Here is a 15,168-nt window from a genome sequence, read left to right on the forward strand (position 1 = left end):
TTTTCAGGGAGTTTCTTGAGCAAATGCTGTAGTTTCTTTCAGTAACTCTCAGTGGGATCAGAGGGTAATGGCTTGTAGAAAGTGGTGTTGGAGAGCTGCCGAGCAGCCTCTTGTTCATATTCCGACCTGTTCATGATGATGACAGCATCTCCTTTGTCAGCCTTTTTGATTATGATGTCAGAGTTGTTTCTGAGGCTGTGGATGGCATTGTGTTCTGCACGGCTGAGGTTATGGGGCAAATGATGCTGCTTTCCACAATTTCAGCCCATGCATGTCAGCGGAAGCACTCTATGTAGAAGTCCAGTCTGCTGTTTCGACCTTCAGGAGGAGTCCACCTAGAATCCTTCTTTTTGTAGTGTTGGTAGGGAGGTCTCTGTGGATTAGTATGTTGTTCAGAGGTATGTTGGAAATATTCCTTGAGTCGGAGACGTCGAAAATAGGATTCTAGGTCACCACAGAACTGTATCATGTTCGTGGGGGTGGAGGGGCAGAAGGAGAGGCCCCGAGATAGGACAGCTGCTTCTGCTGGGCTGAGAGTATAGTTGGATAAGTTAACAGTATTGCTGGGTGGGTTGAGGGAACCATTGCTGTGGCCCCTTGTAGCATGTAGTAGTTTAGAAAGTTTAGTGTCCTTTTTCTTTTGTAGAGAAGCAAAGTGTGTGTTGTAAATGGCTTGTCTAGTTTTAGTAAATTCCAGCCACGAGGAAGTTTGTGTGGAAGGTTGGTTTTTTATGAGAGTATCCATTTTTGAGAGCTCATTCTTAATCTTTCCCTGTTTACTGTAGAGGATGTTGATCAGGTGATTCCGCAGTTTCTTTGAGAGCATGTGGCACAAGCTGTCAGCATAGTCTGTGTGGTATGTAGATTGTAATGGATTTTTTACCTTCAGTCCTTTTGGTACGATGTCCATCTGTTTGCATTTGGAAAGGAAGATGATGTCTGTCTGTATCTGTACAAGTTTTTTCATGCAGTTGATAGATTTCCACTCCATACGGCTAAATGCAGTGCCTTGCATAATGACAGGTTTCAGAGTAACAGCCGTGTTAGTCTGTATTCACAAAAAGAAAAGGAGTACTTGTGGCACCTTAGAGACTAACCAATTTATTTGAGCATAAGCTTTCGTGAGCTACAGCTCACTTCATCGGATGCATACTGTGGAAAGTGTAGAAGATCTTTTTATACACACAAAGCATGAAAAAATACCTCTCCCCACCCCACTCTCCTGCTGGTAATAGCTTATCTAAAGCAATCACTCTCCTTACAATGTGTATGATAATCAAGTTGGGCCATTTCCAGCACAAATCCAGGTTTTCTCACACACCCCCCTCCACACACACACACACACACACACACACAAACCCACTCTCCTGCTGGTAATAGCTTATCTAAAGTGACCACTCTCCTTACAATGGGCATTGGCACCCTGACAGCAGGATTGTCTGGCTATGTAGACTCCCTCCTCAGGCCCTAAGCTACCAGCACTCCCAGCTACCTTCGAGACACACTGACTTCCTGAGGAAACTACAATCCATTGATGATCTTCCTGATAACACCATCCTGGCCACTATGGATGTAGAAGCCCTCTACACCAACATTTCACACAAAGATGGACTACAAGCCGTCAAGAACACTATCCCCGATAATGTCACGGCTAACCTGGTGGCTGAACTTTCTGACTTTGTCCTTACCCACAACTATTTTACATTTCGGGATAATGTATACCTTCAGATCAGCGGCACTGCTATGGGTACCCGCATGGCCCCACAGTATGCCAACATTTTTATGGCTGACTTAGAACAACGCTTCCTCAGCTCTCATCCCCTAATGCCCTGTCATAAATATAAAGGGAAGGGTAAACCCCTTTGAAATCCCTCCTGGCCAGGGGAAAGCTCCTCTCACCTGTAAAGGGTTAAGAAGCTAAAGGTAACCTCGCTGGCACCTGACCAAAATGACCAATGAGGAGACAAGATACTTTCAAAAGCTGGGAGGAGGGAGAGAAACAAAGGGTCTGTGTCTGTCTGTATGCTGGTCTTTGCCAGGGATAGACCAGGAATGGAGTCTTAGAACTTTTAGTAAGTAATCTAGCTAGGTATGTGTTAGATTATGATTTCTTTAAATGGCTGAGAAAAGAATTGTGCTGAATAGAATAACTATTTCTGTCTGTGTATCTTTTTTGTAACTTAAGGTTTTGCCTAGAGGGGTTCTCTATGTTTTTGAATCTAATTACCCTGTAAGATATCTACCATCCTGATTTTACAGGGGGGGATTTCTTTATTTCTATTTACTTCTATTTTTATTAAAAGTCTTCTTGTAAGAAAACTGAATGCTTTTTCATTGTTCTCAGATCCAAGGGTTTGGGTCTGTGGTCACCTATGCAAATTGGTGAGGCTTTTTATCCAACATTTCCCAGGAAAGGGGGGGTGCAAGTGTTGGGAGGATTGTTCATTGTTCTTAAGATCCAAGGGTCTGGGTCTGTAGTCACCTAGGCAAATTGGTGAGGCTTTTTACCAAACCTTGTCCAGGAAGTGGGGTGCAAGGTTTTGGGAAGTATTTTGGGGGGAAGGACGCGTCCAAACAGCTCTTCCCCAGTAACCAGTATTAGTTTGGTGGTGGTAGCGGCCAGTCCAAGGACAACGGGGGGAATATTTTGTACCTTGGGGAAGTTTTTGACCTAAGCTGGTAAAGATAAGCTTAGGAGGTTTTTCATGCAGGTCCCCACATCTGTACCCTAGAGTTCAGAGTGGGGGAGGAACCTTGACATGGTGTCAGCGGTGGGATTAACCTGAAATCATTTTGAGATCCAGTTGAGATTTTTTGAACTAGAAATACAGATTTTAAAAAGGAAATTTTTTTTCCTTTGGAAAGCAGCTGAAACTGTGGCCAAGCAGAGACAAAAGGGGATTATCTTTGTGAATTGCAGGTTTTCTTTGCCTGGAGGCAGGGTACTTAACTCCTGCAGGGAAATTCACAGTCTTCCAACCCAGAGTTTTTTTTTCTTTTCTTCCTAAAAGTAAATAGGGGGTGTGTGTTCTACCCATTTGCTTTTTCTTTGGGCTGGGTAAGCAGGTTTCCAAGTAGTTGGAGGTTTTTTGCTTTAATTTGGGCCCAGAGCAGAGACAAGGGAATTGTCTTTTTCTGTAGGCTGACAATCACTATCAGAGAATAGGTATTCTATTCCAGCACAGCAAAATTTTACAGCCAAGTTTTGTTTGTTTATTTCTAAACCTCGGGTGTAAAGTTAGTTAAAAACAGAGAGGTTAGAATGACCAAATCCTCAGCTCGCCTACAGCTGGAATTAGCCAAATTTCAGGCTGAGGAAAAACAAAGGGAACATGAAAGACAGATAGAACTCATGCGGCTGGAGAAGGAGGCACAGGAGGCTGCCCACAAGAGGGAAATGGAGGCAAGGAAGCATGTGGAGGAGGAGAAGGAAAAAGAGAGGAAGCATGTGGAGGAGGAGAAGGAAAAAGAGAGGAAGCATGTGGAGGAGGAGAAGGAAAAAGAGAGGAAGCATGTGGAGGAGGTGGAGAGGATAAAGGCCCAGCAGAATATACCAACAAACCCTAGCAATCCTTCTCCAGGTACCACTTCCCATCCCAGAAAGTTCCCCACCTACAAGGCAGGTGATGATACTGAGGCCTTCTTAGAAAACTTTGAAAGGGCCTGCCTTGGGTACAACATCTCTACTGACCAATACATGGTAGAGCTGAGGCCGCAGCTCAGTGGACCCTTAGCTGAGGTGGCAGCTGAAATGCCTAAAGAACACATGAACAAGTATGAACTGTTTAAATCCAAGGCGAGAGTCAGAATGGGGATAACACCCGAGCAGTCTCGTCGGAGGTTCAGAGCCCTAAGGTGGAAACCAGACATGTCATTTACCCGACATGCCTACCACATTGTGAAACATTGGGATGCCTGGATATCAGGAGCAAGTGTTGAATCTCCAGTAAATTTGCCCTTCCTAATGCAAATGGAACAATTCTTAGAGGGTGTTCCTGAGGAAATAGAAAGATACATCCTAGATGGGAAACCCAAAACTGTAATCGAGGCAGGAGAGATTGGAGCCAGATGGGTGGAGGTGGCAGAGAAGAAGAAAACTGGTCGCAGTTGGAGCGGAGACCAGAAGGGACCACCCCAGACCACACCCTATTACCGGGGGCCGCCCAAAGCCCCACCTACCTCCCAAAGAACCCTCCAGACCCCTTATCGTCCCACCACCCCGTTCTCCAGCAACCCACCTCGCCCCAGTGACCCGTCAGCTGGACAATGTTTTAAATGTAACGAGCTGGGGCATGTAAAGGCCAACTGCCCCAAGAACCCCAACAGATTACAGTTCATTGCACCGGAATCACACCAGAGGTCCACAGGCCCAGATACCTCCCAGATACCCTTGGAGCGGAGGGAAACTGTGAGTGTGGGCGGGAAGAAGGTCACCGCGTGGAGGGACACCGGAGCACAAGTGTCAGCTATCCATGCTTCCTTAGTGGACCCCAATTTAATCAACCCAGAGATCCAAGTGACGATTCAACCCTTCAAGTCCAACTCTTTCAATTTGCCTACAGCCAAGTTGCCTGTCCAGTACAAGGGCTGGTCAGGAACATGGACTTTTGCAGTCTATGATGATTATCCCATCCCCATGCTGTTGGGGGAAGACTTGGCCAATCGTGTGAAGCAGGCCAAGAGGGTGGGAACGGTCACCCGCAGCCAGGCTAAACAAGCCGTGAAGCCTAGCTCTGTTCCGGAAACTTCTATCAGGACCCGGTCAGAGGCGATGGACCGGGACCCCAGGCCAATGTCTGCAACAGCAGTAGTGGATCCAGTCCCAGAGACCCAGACGGAACCAGTCCCAGAACCGGAACCAGCCGAACAACCAACACCAGACCCCGTGTCAGCGCTGAATCCAGTACTTGCAACCTCAACACCAGAGGGCCCCACCGAACCTGAACTGGCAGCAGCCAATAACCCTACACAAGAGGCTCAGCCGGAGCCTGAATCCCAACATAGTGCACCAGCGGAGAGCGGTTCACAGTCAACAGAAATAGCTCCATCCCCTATATCGCTTCCAGAGGGACCAAGCCTAGGTCCACAATCCAATGAGGGACTGATGTCTCCAGCATCAAGGGAACAGTTCCAGACCGAACAGGAAGCAGATGAAAGCCTCCAGAGAGCTTGGACGGCGGCACGGAGCAACCCACCGCCTCTCAGCTCTTCTAATCGATCCAGGTTTGTTGTAGAAAGAGGACTTTTATACAAGGAAACTCTTTCTGGGGGACACCAGGAAGACTGGCATCCTCAGAGACAGTTGGTAGTTCCAACTAAATACCGGGCCAAGCTCTTGAGCTTAGCCCACGATCACCCTAGTGGCCATGCTGGGGTGAACAGGACCAAAGACCGTTTGGGGGGGTCATTCCACTGGGAGGAAATGGGCAAGGATGTTTCTACCTATGTCCAGTCTTGTGAGGTGTGCCAAAGAGTAGGAAAACCCCAAGACCAGGTCAAAGCCCCTCTCCAGCCACTCCCCATCATTGAAGTTCCATTTCAGCGAGTAGCTGTGGATATTCTGGGTCCTTTTCCGAAAAAGACACCCAGAGGAAAGCAGTACATACTGACTTTCATGGATTTTGCCACCCGATGGCCGGAAGCAGTAGCTCTAAGCAACACCAGGGCTAAAAGTGTGTGCCAGGCACTAGCAGACATTTTTGCCAGGGTAGGTTGGCCCTCCGACATCCTCACAGATGCAGGGACTAATTTCCTGGCAGGAACTATGAAAAACCTTTGGGAAGCTCATGGGGTAAATCACTTGGTTGCCACTCCTTACCACCATCAAACAAATGGCATGGTGGAGAAGTTTAATGGAACTTTGGGGGCCATGATACGTAAATTCGTAAATGAGCACTCCAATGATTGGGACCTAGTGTTGCAGCAGTTGCTCTTTGCCTACAGAGCTGTACCACATCCCAGTTTAGGGTTTTCCCCATTTGAACTTGTATATGGCCGTGAGGTTAAGGGGCCATTGCAGTTGGTGAAGCAGCAATGGGAGGGATTTACACCTTCTCCAGGAACTAACATTCTGGACTTTGTAACCAACCTACAAAACACCCTCCGAACCTCTTTAGCCCTTGCTAGAGAAAACTTACAGGATGCTCAAAAAGAGCAAAAAGCCTGGTATGATAAACATGCCAGAGAGCGTTCCTTCAAAGTAGGAGACCAGGTCATGGTCTTAAAGGCGCTCCAGGCCCATAAAATGGAAGCATCGTAGGAAGGGCCATTCATGGTCCAGGAGCGCCTGGGAGCTGTTAATTATCTCATAGCATTCCCCACCTCCAACCGAAAGCCTAAGGTGTACCATATTAATTCTCTAAAGCCCTTTTATTCCAGAGAATTAAAGGTTTGTCAGTTTACAGCCCAGGGAGAAGATGATGCTGAGTGGCCTGAAGGTGTCTACTACGAAGGGAAATGTGCTGGTGGTGTGGAAGAGGTGAACCTCTCCATGACCCTTGGGCGTATGCAGCGACAGCAGATCCAGGAGCTGTGCACTAGCTACGCGCCAACGTTCTCAGCCACCCCAGGACTGACTGAACGGGCATACCACTCCATTGACACAGGTAATGCTCACCCAATTAGGGTCCAACCTTACCGGGTGTCTCCTCAAGCTAAAACTGCTATAGACCGGGAGATCCAGGATATGTTACAGATGGGTGTAATCCGCCCCTCTGAAAGTGCATGGGCATCTCCAGTGGTTCTAGTTCCCAAACCAGATGGGGAAATACGTTTTTGCATGGACTACCGTAAGCTAAATGCTGTAACTCGCCCAGACAACTATCCAATGCCCCGCACAGATGAACTATTAGAGAAACTGGGACGGGCCCAGTTCATCTCTACCTTGGACTTAACCAAGGGGTACTGGCAGGTACCGCTAGATGAATCTGCCAAGGAAAGGTCAGCCTTCACCACACATCTCGGGCTGTATGAATTTAATGTACTCCCTTTCGTGCTGCGAAATGCACCCGCCACTTTCCAAAGACTTGTAGATGGTCTCCTAGCGGGATTAGGAGAATATGCAGTCGCCTACCTTGACGATGTGGCCATATTTTCGGATTCCTGGGCAGACCACCTGGAACATCTACACAAAGTCCTTGAGCGCATAAGGGAGGCAGGACTAACTGTTAAGGCTAAGAAGTGTCAAATAGGCCTAAACAGAGTGACTTACCTTGGACACCAGGTGGGTCAAGGAACTATCAGCCCCCTACAGGCCAAAGTGAATGCTATCCAAAAGTGGCCTGTCCCAAAGTCAAAGAAACAGGTTCAATCCTTCTTAGGCTTGGCCGGTTATTACAGACGATTTGTACCGCACTACAGCCAAATCGCTGCCCCACTGACAGACCTAACCAAAAAGAAACAGCCAAATGCTGTTCAGTGGACCGGAAAGTGTCAGAAGGCCTTTAACAAGCTTAAAGCGACACTCATGTCTGACCCTGTACTAAGGGCCCCAGACTTTGACAAACCGTTCCTAGTAACCACAGATGCATCCGAGCGCGGTGTGGGAGCAGTTTTAATGCAGAAAGGACCTGATCAAGAATTCCACCCTGTAGTGTTTCTCAGCAAAACACTGTCTGAGAGGGAAAGCAACTGGTCAGTCACTGAAAAAGAATGTTACGCCATTGTCTACGCTCTGGAAAAGCTACGCCCATATGTTTGGGGACGGCGTTTCCACCTGCAAATCGACCATGCTGCACTGAAGTGGCTTCACACCATCAAAGAAACTAACAAAAAACTTCTTCGGTGGAGTTTAGCTCTCCAAGATTTTGATTTCGACATCCAACACATCTCAGGAGCTTCTAACAAAGTGGCTGATGCACTCTCCCGTGAAAGTTTCCCAGAATCAACTGGTTAAAATCGTCCTTGAGATGTGGAAAATATTGTTAGTCTTTATGTACTTGGTAGTATATTTAGAGATGCATGTGTCTTATTAACTCTGTTTTTCCTAGAGCTCCAGGAAGAAATCCCAGCCAGTGTTTCACCCTAGCTGAGATTTGGGGGGCGTGTCATAAATATAAAGGGAAGGGTAAACCCCTTTGAAATCCCTCCTGGCCAGGGGAAAGCTCCTCTCACCTGTAAAGGGTTAAGAAGCTAAAGGTAACCTCGCTGGCACCTGACCAAAATGACCAATGAGGAGACAAGATACTTTCAAAAGCTGGGAGGAGGGAGAGAAACAAAGGGTCTGTGTCTGCCTGTATGCTGGTCTTTGCCAGGGATAGACCAGGAATGGAGTCTTAGAACTTTTAGTAAGTAATCTAGCTAGGTATGTGTTAGATTATGATTTCTTTAAATGGCTGAGAAAAGAATTGTGCTGAATAGAATAACTATTTCTGTCTGTATATCTTTTTTGTAACTTAAGGTTTTGCCTAGAGGGGTTCTCTATGTTTTTGAATCTAATTACCCTGTAAGATATCTACCATCCTGATTTTACAGGGGGGATTTCTTCATTTCTATTTACTTCTATTTTTATTAAAAGTCTTCTTGTAAGAAAACTGAATGCTTTTTCATTGTTCTCAGATCCAAGGGTTTGGGTCTGTGGTCACCTATGCAAATTGGTGAGGCTTTTTATCCAACATTTCCCAGGAAAGGGGGGGTGCAAGTGTTGGGAGGATTGTTCATTGTTCTTAAGATCCAAGGGTCTGGGTCTGTAGTCACCTAGGCAAATTGGTGAGGCTTTTTACTAAACCTTGTCGAGGAAGTGGGGTGCAAGGTTTTGGGAAGTATTTTGGGGGGAAGGACGCGTCCAAACAGCTCTTCCCCAGTAACCAGTATTAGTTTGGTGGTGGTAGAGGCCAGTCCAAGGACAACGGGGGGAATATTTTGTACCTTGGGGAAGTTTTTGACCTAAGCTGGTAAAGATAAGCTTAGGAGGTTTTTCATGCAGGTCCCCACATCTGTACCCTAGAGTTCAGAGTGGGGGAGGAACCTTGACATGCCCCTACTCTACTTTCGCTATATTGATGACATCTTCATCATCTGGACCCATGGAAAAGAAGCCCTTGAGGAATTCCATCATGATTTCAACAATTTCCATCCCACCATCAACCTCAGCCTGGTCCAGTCCACACAAGAGATCCACTTCCTGGACACTACAGTGCTAATAAACGATGGTCACATAAACACCACCATATACCGGAAACCTACTGACCGCTATTCCTACCTACATGCCTCCAGCTTTCACCCTGACCACACCACACGATCCATTGTCTACAGCCAAGCTCTGCGATACAACCGCATTTGCTCCAACCCCTCAGACAGAGACAAACACCTACAAGATCTCTATCAAGCATTCTTACACTACAATACCCACCTGCGGAAGTGAAGAAACAGATTGATAGAGCCAGAAGAGTTCCCAGAAGTCACCTGCTAAAGGACAGGCCTAACAAAGAAAATAACAGAACGCCACAAGCCGTCACCTTCAGCTCCCAACTAAAACCCCTCCAACGCATTATTAAGGATCTACAACCTATCCTGAAGGATGACCCAACACTCTCACAAATCTTGGGAGACAGGCCAGTCCTTGCCTACAGACAGCCCCGCAACCTGAAGCAAATACTCACCAACAACCACATACCACGCAACAGAACCACTAACCCAGGAACCTATCCTTGCAACAAAGCCCGTTGCCAACTGTGCCCACATATCTATTCAGGGGACACCATCACAGGGCCTAATAACATCAGCCACACTATCAGAGGCTCGTTCACCTGCACATCCACCAATGTGATATATGCCATCATGTGCCAGCAGTGCCCCTCTGCCAGGTACATTGGTCAAACTGGACAGTCTCTATGTAAAAGAATAAATGGACACAAATCAGATATCAAGAATTATAACATTCATAAACCAGTTGGAGAACACTTCAATCTCTCTGGTCACGCGATTAAAGACATGAAAGTTGCAATATTACAAAAAAAAAAAAAAACCTTCAAATCCAGACTCCAGCGAGAAACTGTTGAATTGGAATTCATTTGCAAATTGGATACAATTAATTTAGGCTTGAATAGAGACTGGGAGTGGCTAAGATGAAGGGAAAGCAGTGGATGTATTGTTTCTTGACTTTAGCAAAGCTTTTGACACGGTCTCCTACAGTATTCTTGTCAGCAAGTTACAGAAGTATGGGCTGGATGAATGCACTATAAGGTGGGTAGAAAGTTGGCTAGATTGTCGGGCTCAATGGGTAGTGATCAATGGCTCCATGTCTAGTTGGCAGCCGGTGTCAAGTGGTCGGTCCTGGGGCCGGTTTTGTTCAATATCTTCATAAATGATCTGGAGGATGGTGTGGATTGCACTCTCAGCAAATTTGCGGATGATACTAAACTGGGAGGAGTGGTAGATACGCTGGAGGGCAGGGATAGGATACAGAGGGACCTAGACAAATTGGAGGATTGGGCCAAAAGAAATCTGATGAGGTTCAATAAGGATAAGTGCAGGGTCCTGCACTTAGGATGGAAGAACCCAATGCACAGCTACAGACTAGGGACCGAATGGCTAAGCAGCAGTTCTGCGGAAAAGGACCTAGGGGTGACAGTGGACGAAAAGCTGGATATAAGTCAGCAGTGTGCCCTTGTTGCCAAGAAGGCCAATGGCATTTTGGGATGTATAAGTAGGGGCATAGCGAGCAGATCGAGGGACGTGATCGTCCCCCTCTATTCGACATTGGTGAGGCCTCATCTGGAGTACTGTGTCCAGTTTTGGGCCCCACACTACAAGAAGGATGTGGATAAATTGGAAAGAGTCCAGCGAAGGGCAACAAAAATGATTAGGGGTCTGGAACACATGACTTATGAGGAGAGGCTGAGGGAACTGGGATTGTTTAGTCTGCAGAAGAGAAGAATGAGGGGGGATTTGATAGCTGCTTTCAACTACCTGAGAGGCGGTTCCAGAGAGGATGGTTCTAGACTATTCTCAGTGGTAGAAGAGGACAGGACAAGGAGTAATGGTCTCAAGTTGCAGTGGGGGAGGTTTAGGTTTGATATTAGGAAAAACTTTTTCACTAGGAGGGTGGTGAAACACTGGAATGCGTTACCTAGGGAGGTGGTAGAATCTCCTTCCTTAGAAGTTTTTAAGGTCAGGCTTGACAAAGCCCTGGCTGGGATGATTTAATTGGGGAGTGGTCCTGCTTTGAGCAGGGGGTTGGACTAGGTGACCTCCTGAGGTCCCTTCCAACCCTGATATTCTATGATTCTATGATTCTAAGTCATTATGCAAGGTAACCTATTTTCCCTTGTTTTTTCCTACCCCCTCCCCCTCCTCAGACGCTCTCGTTAAACCCTGGATTTGTGCTGGAAATGGCCCACCTTGATTATCATGCACATTGTAAGGAGAGTGGTCACTTTAGATAAGTTATTACCACAGGAGAGTGGGTTTGTGGGTGTGTGTGGGGAGGAGGGGTGTGAGAAAACCTGGATTTGTGCTGGAAATGGCCCAACTTGATTATCATACACATTGTAAGGAGAGTGATCACTTTAGATAAGCTATTACCAGCAGGAGAGTGGGGTGGAGAGGTATTTTTTCATGCTTAGTGTGTATAAAAAGATCTTCTACACTTTCCACAGTATGCATCCGATGAAGTGAGCTGTAGCTCACGAAAGCTTATGCTCAAATAAATTGGTTAGTCTCTAAGGTGCCACAAGTACTCCTTTTCTTTCTGCCTTCAAGATGTTTCTTCCTGACCCCCATTAGTTGGAGGTTGGCCTATATCCTGAAGCATGAGAGTTTATATCCTTTCCAAACCTACTGGGCTGTTGTTTTTTTAAAATCCTTATTATTACAACACTGGATGTTCTTGCTATCCATAGAAATGTACAATCTTTCTTTTTTAAATTCATGCTAAGCTGTTGGCCTCAATGGTACACTGGCAATGAGTTCCATCAGCTAATTGTGTGCTATACTAGAAAGTATTTCCTTTTACCTGTCTCAAATTTGCTGCCTTTTAGCTTCACTGAAACTTGTTTTTTTGTTGCTGGAAAGGACAAGGGCCAGGTTACCGTCTCTGTACCATTCAATATCCTGTCTACCTTTATCTTGTTCCATCCTGTTCATTTCCTCTCTTAGTGATAGAGTCAAGAAGCCCAATCTCTTTAACTAAACTTGACTTGATCACAGTTGATAAGTACCTACCTAGGGAACAAATATTTCATAATGGGCTCTTCAGTCTATCAGACAAGGATCTAACAAGATCCAATGGCTGGAAGTTGAAGCTAGACTGGAAATAAGATGTAAATTTTTATCAGCGAAGGAAATTAACCATTGGAATAATTTATGGAGGGTCGTGGTGGAGTCTCCATCACTGGCAATTTTTCAGTCAAGACCGGATGTTTTCCTAAAAGATCTGCTCTGCTTCAAACAAGAATGAATTAAGGGAAGTTCTCTGGCCTGTGTTATACAGGAGATCCGACTAGATCGGAGGTGGGCAAACTACGGCCTGCAGGCCACATCCAGCCCGTGGGACCCTCCTGCCCGGCCCCTGAGCTCCTGGCCCGGAAGGCTAGCCCCGGCCCCTCCCCTGCTGCCCCCACACCCTGCAGCCTCAGCTCGCTACATGGCCGGCGCAACATTCTGGGCGGGGGGGGCTGCGAGCTCCTGGGGCAGTGCAGCTGCAGAGCCCGGCCTGACCCGGTGCTCTGTGCTGCGCAGTGCGTGGCTGGGTCCAGCCGGGCGGTGCGGCTGTGGTGCTGCCAGCCGCTGGTGCTCCAGGCAGCGCGGTAAGGCGGCAGGGAGCAGGGCAGGTTGGATAGAGGGCAGAGGAGTTCGGGGTGGTGTTGAGGGGGCAGCAACGTGGATAGGAGTCGGGGCGGTTAGAGGGCGGGGAAGAGGGGGGTTGAATGGGGGCAGGGGTCCCTGGGGCGCAGTCAGGAAGGAGGGGGGGGTTCAATGGGGTGGCAGGGAGCAATCAGGGGCAGGGGTTCTGGGGGCAGTCGGGGACAGGGAGCAGGGGGGGTGGATGGGGCAGGAGTCTGGGGGGGACATCGGGGGCGAGAACCAGGAGAGGGGGGTGGATAGGGGGCCGGGCCACACCTGGCTGTTTGGGGAGGCACAGCCTCCCCTAACCGGCCCTCCATCCAATTTCCGAAACCTGATGCAGCCCTCAGGCCAAAAAGTTTGCCCGCCCCTGGACTAGATCACAGTGTTCCCTTTGGGCCTTGGGATCTGCGACTCTGTGATAAACAGCTTCAATCTTGTCTAGTTCACTTCAAATGTAGAAAAAAGAAATGTTCTCCCAGCTCCAGTTCTGTTGGTGTGCTCACTCTATGGAAGAAAGCAAGGACACACTCTGTGGGTTTTAGCCAGGCCACAACTTTATGAGTCAAATTACATCCAAGGTTCCCATCTGGGGACAGCCCAACGCAGTCACTCACACCCCATTTTTTGGCCAATTCTTTGGGTGCTCCCACTTCAGGGGGAGCTAATCATCACACAAGGAGAGTCTCTGGGTACCCGCTAGCATCCCTCCCTCTTTCAGAGGTTGAGATGACAGGAGACCTCAACACCCAGCCAGCACCACCAAACAGCGCATTGGTGGGGGCGGTCTGCCTGAGGGTAGTGTCCTGGATCCTGGTTTGCATTTTCCACCAGAGGGTGAAACACATTGCCTCCCATCTCACAAGGAGATGCTGTCGGGATGCCCACTCCTCTCCTCAAAACTGTAAGCCACTACGTTACGTCAGTGCCTCACCACGTGAGAACTTTTCTGCTGCTAAGCTATGGGTCAGCCTCCTGCCACACCAGCCTGTCTGCCTTGCCAGCAAACTCCCTGTAGCTCTGCCTGTCCAAACCTTGACTTGCAGGTACCAGTCAGTGAAGCCCAGTTCCTCAGTTCTAAGAGATGTCTCCCTGCAGAGTCCAGTCCCTCTCGCTGGACACTCACAAAAGTTAAGTTCGCTCTCTCCAAAGAGCCAGAGCACATGCCAGACTCTTAGTTTGGCTGAAGACTCACACATCACTTCAATATAACAGCACTGAGATGATTTTGTAATACAAGAATAGGTTTATTAACAAAGAACACAGGTTTACATGATACCAGGCAAGAATCAAAGAGGCAGAAAAGGGTTACAAAGAAACAAAAAATAATGCACCTCAGACTTCACTCTGCAAGCTAAAACTGTTTCTCACTCACAGCAAGTTATCAACAGCTTCTGCCCTTCACGCCAAGAAGATCCACCTTTCACAGACTCAGAGAGTGCTGTTCCCTGGGGTTCTCTCCCCTTCTTTGTATAGTCCAGTGAACCTTTGAAATGTATTCCTTTGCAGTGTATCCCCAGATAAAGGTTTTCTCCACTGCTGCTTGTGCAGATGTCATGCTGTCTCCATCCTCCTCTGGTCAATTTGCTCCTCTAGAACATAAGAACAGGCATACTGGGTCAGACCAAAGGTCCATCTAGCCCGGTATCCTGTCTTCCAATAGTGGCCAACATCAGGTGCCCCAGAAGGAATGAACAGAACAGGTGATCATCAAGTGATCCATCCCCTGTCGCCCATTCCCAGCTTCTGGCAAACAGTGGCTAAGGACACCATCCCTGCCCATCCTGGCTAATAGCCACTGATGGACCTATCCCCCATGAATTTATCTAGTTTGTTTTTGAACCCTGTTATAGTCTTGGCCTGCACAATATCCTCTGGCAAAGAGTTCCACAGGTTGACTGCATTCTGTGAAAAAATACTTCCTTTTGTTTGTTTTAAATCTGCTGCCTATTAATTTCATTTGGTGACCCCTAGTTCTTGTGTTATGAGAAGGAGTAAATAACACTTCCTTATTTACTTTCTCCACACCAGTCATGATTTTATAGACCTCTAGCATATCCCCCCTTAGTCGTTCTTTTTCCAAGCTGAAAAGTCCCAGTCTTATTAATCTCTCCTCATCTGTTCCATACCCCTAATCATTTTTGTTGCACTTTTCTGAACCTTTTCCAATTCCAATATCTCCTTTTAGTGAGATGTGGCGACCACATCTGCACGCAGTATTCAAGATATGGGTGTACCATGGGTTTATATAGAGGCAATATGGTATTTTCTGTCTTATTATCTATCCCAGGGGTCCCCTCCGTGGTGCCTGCAGGCACAATGGCACCCGCCGGGGCCACCGCGCCGCTGAAATGCCGCCACCGAGCGCAGCCACCTGAGAACCAC

This window comes from Eretmochelys imbricata, chromosome 2, assembly GCF_965152235.1.
Source record: "Eretmochelys imbricata isolate rEreImb1 chromosome 2, rEreImb1.hap1, whole genome shotgun sequence".
Classification (NCBI taxonomy): Eukaryota; Metazoa; Chordata; order Testudines; family Cheloniidae; genus Eretmochelys; species Eretmochelys imbricata.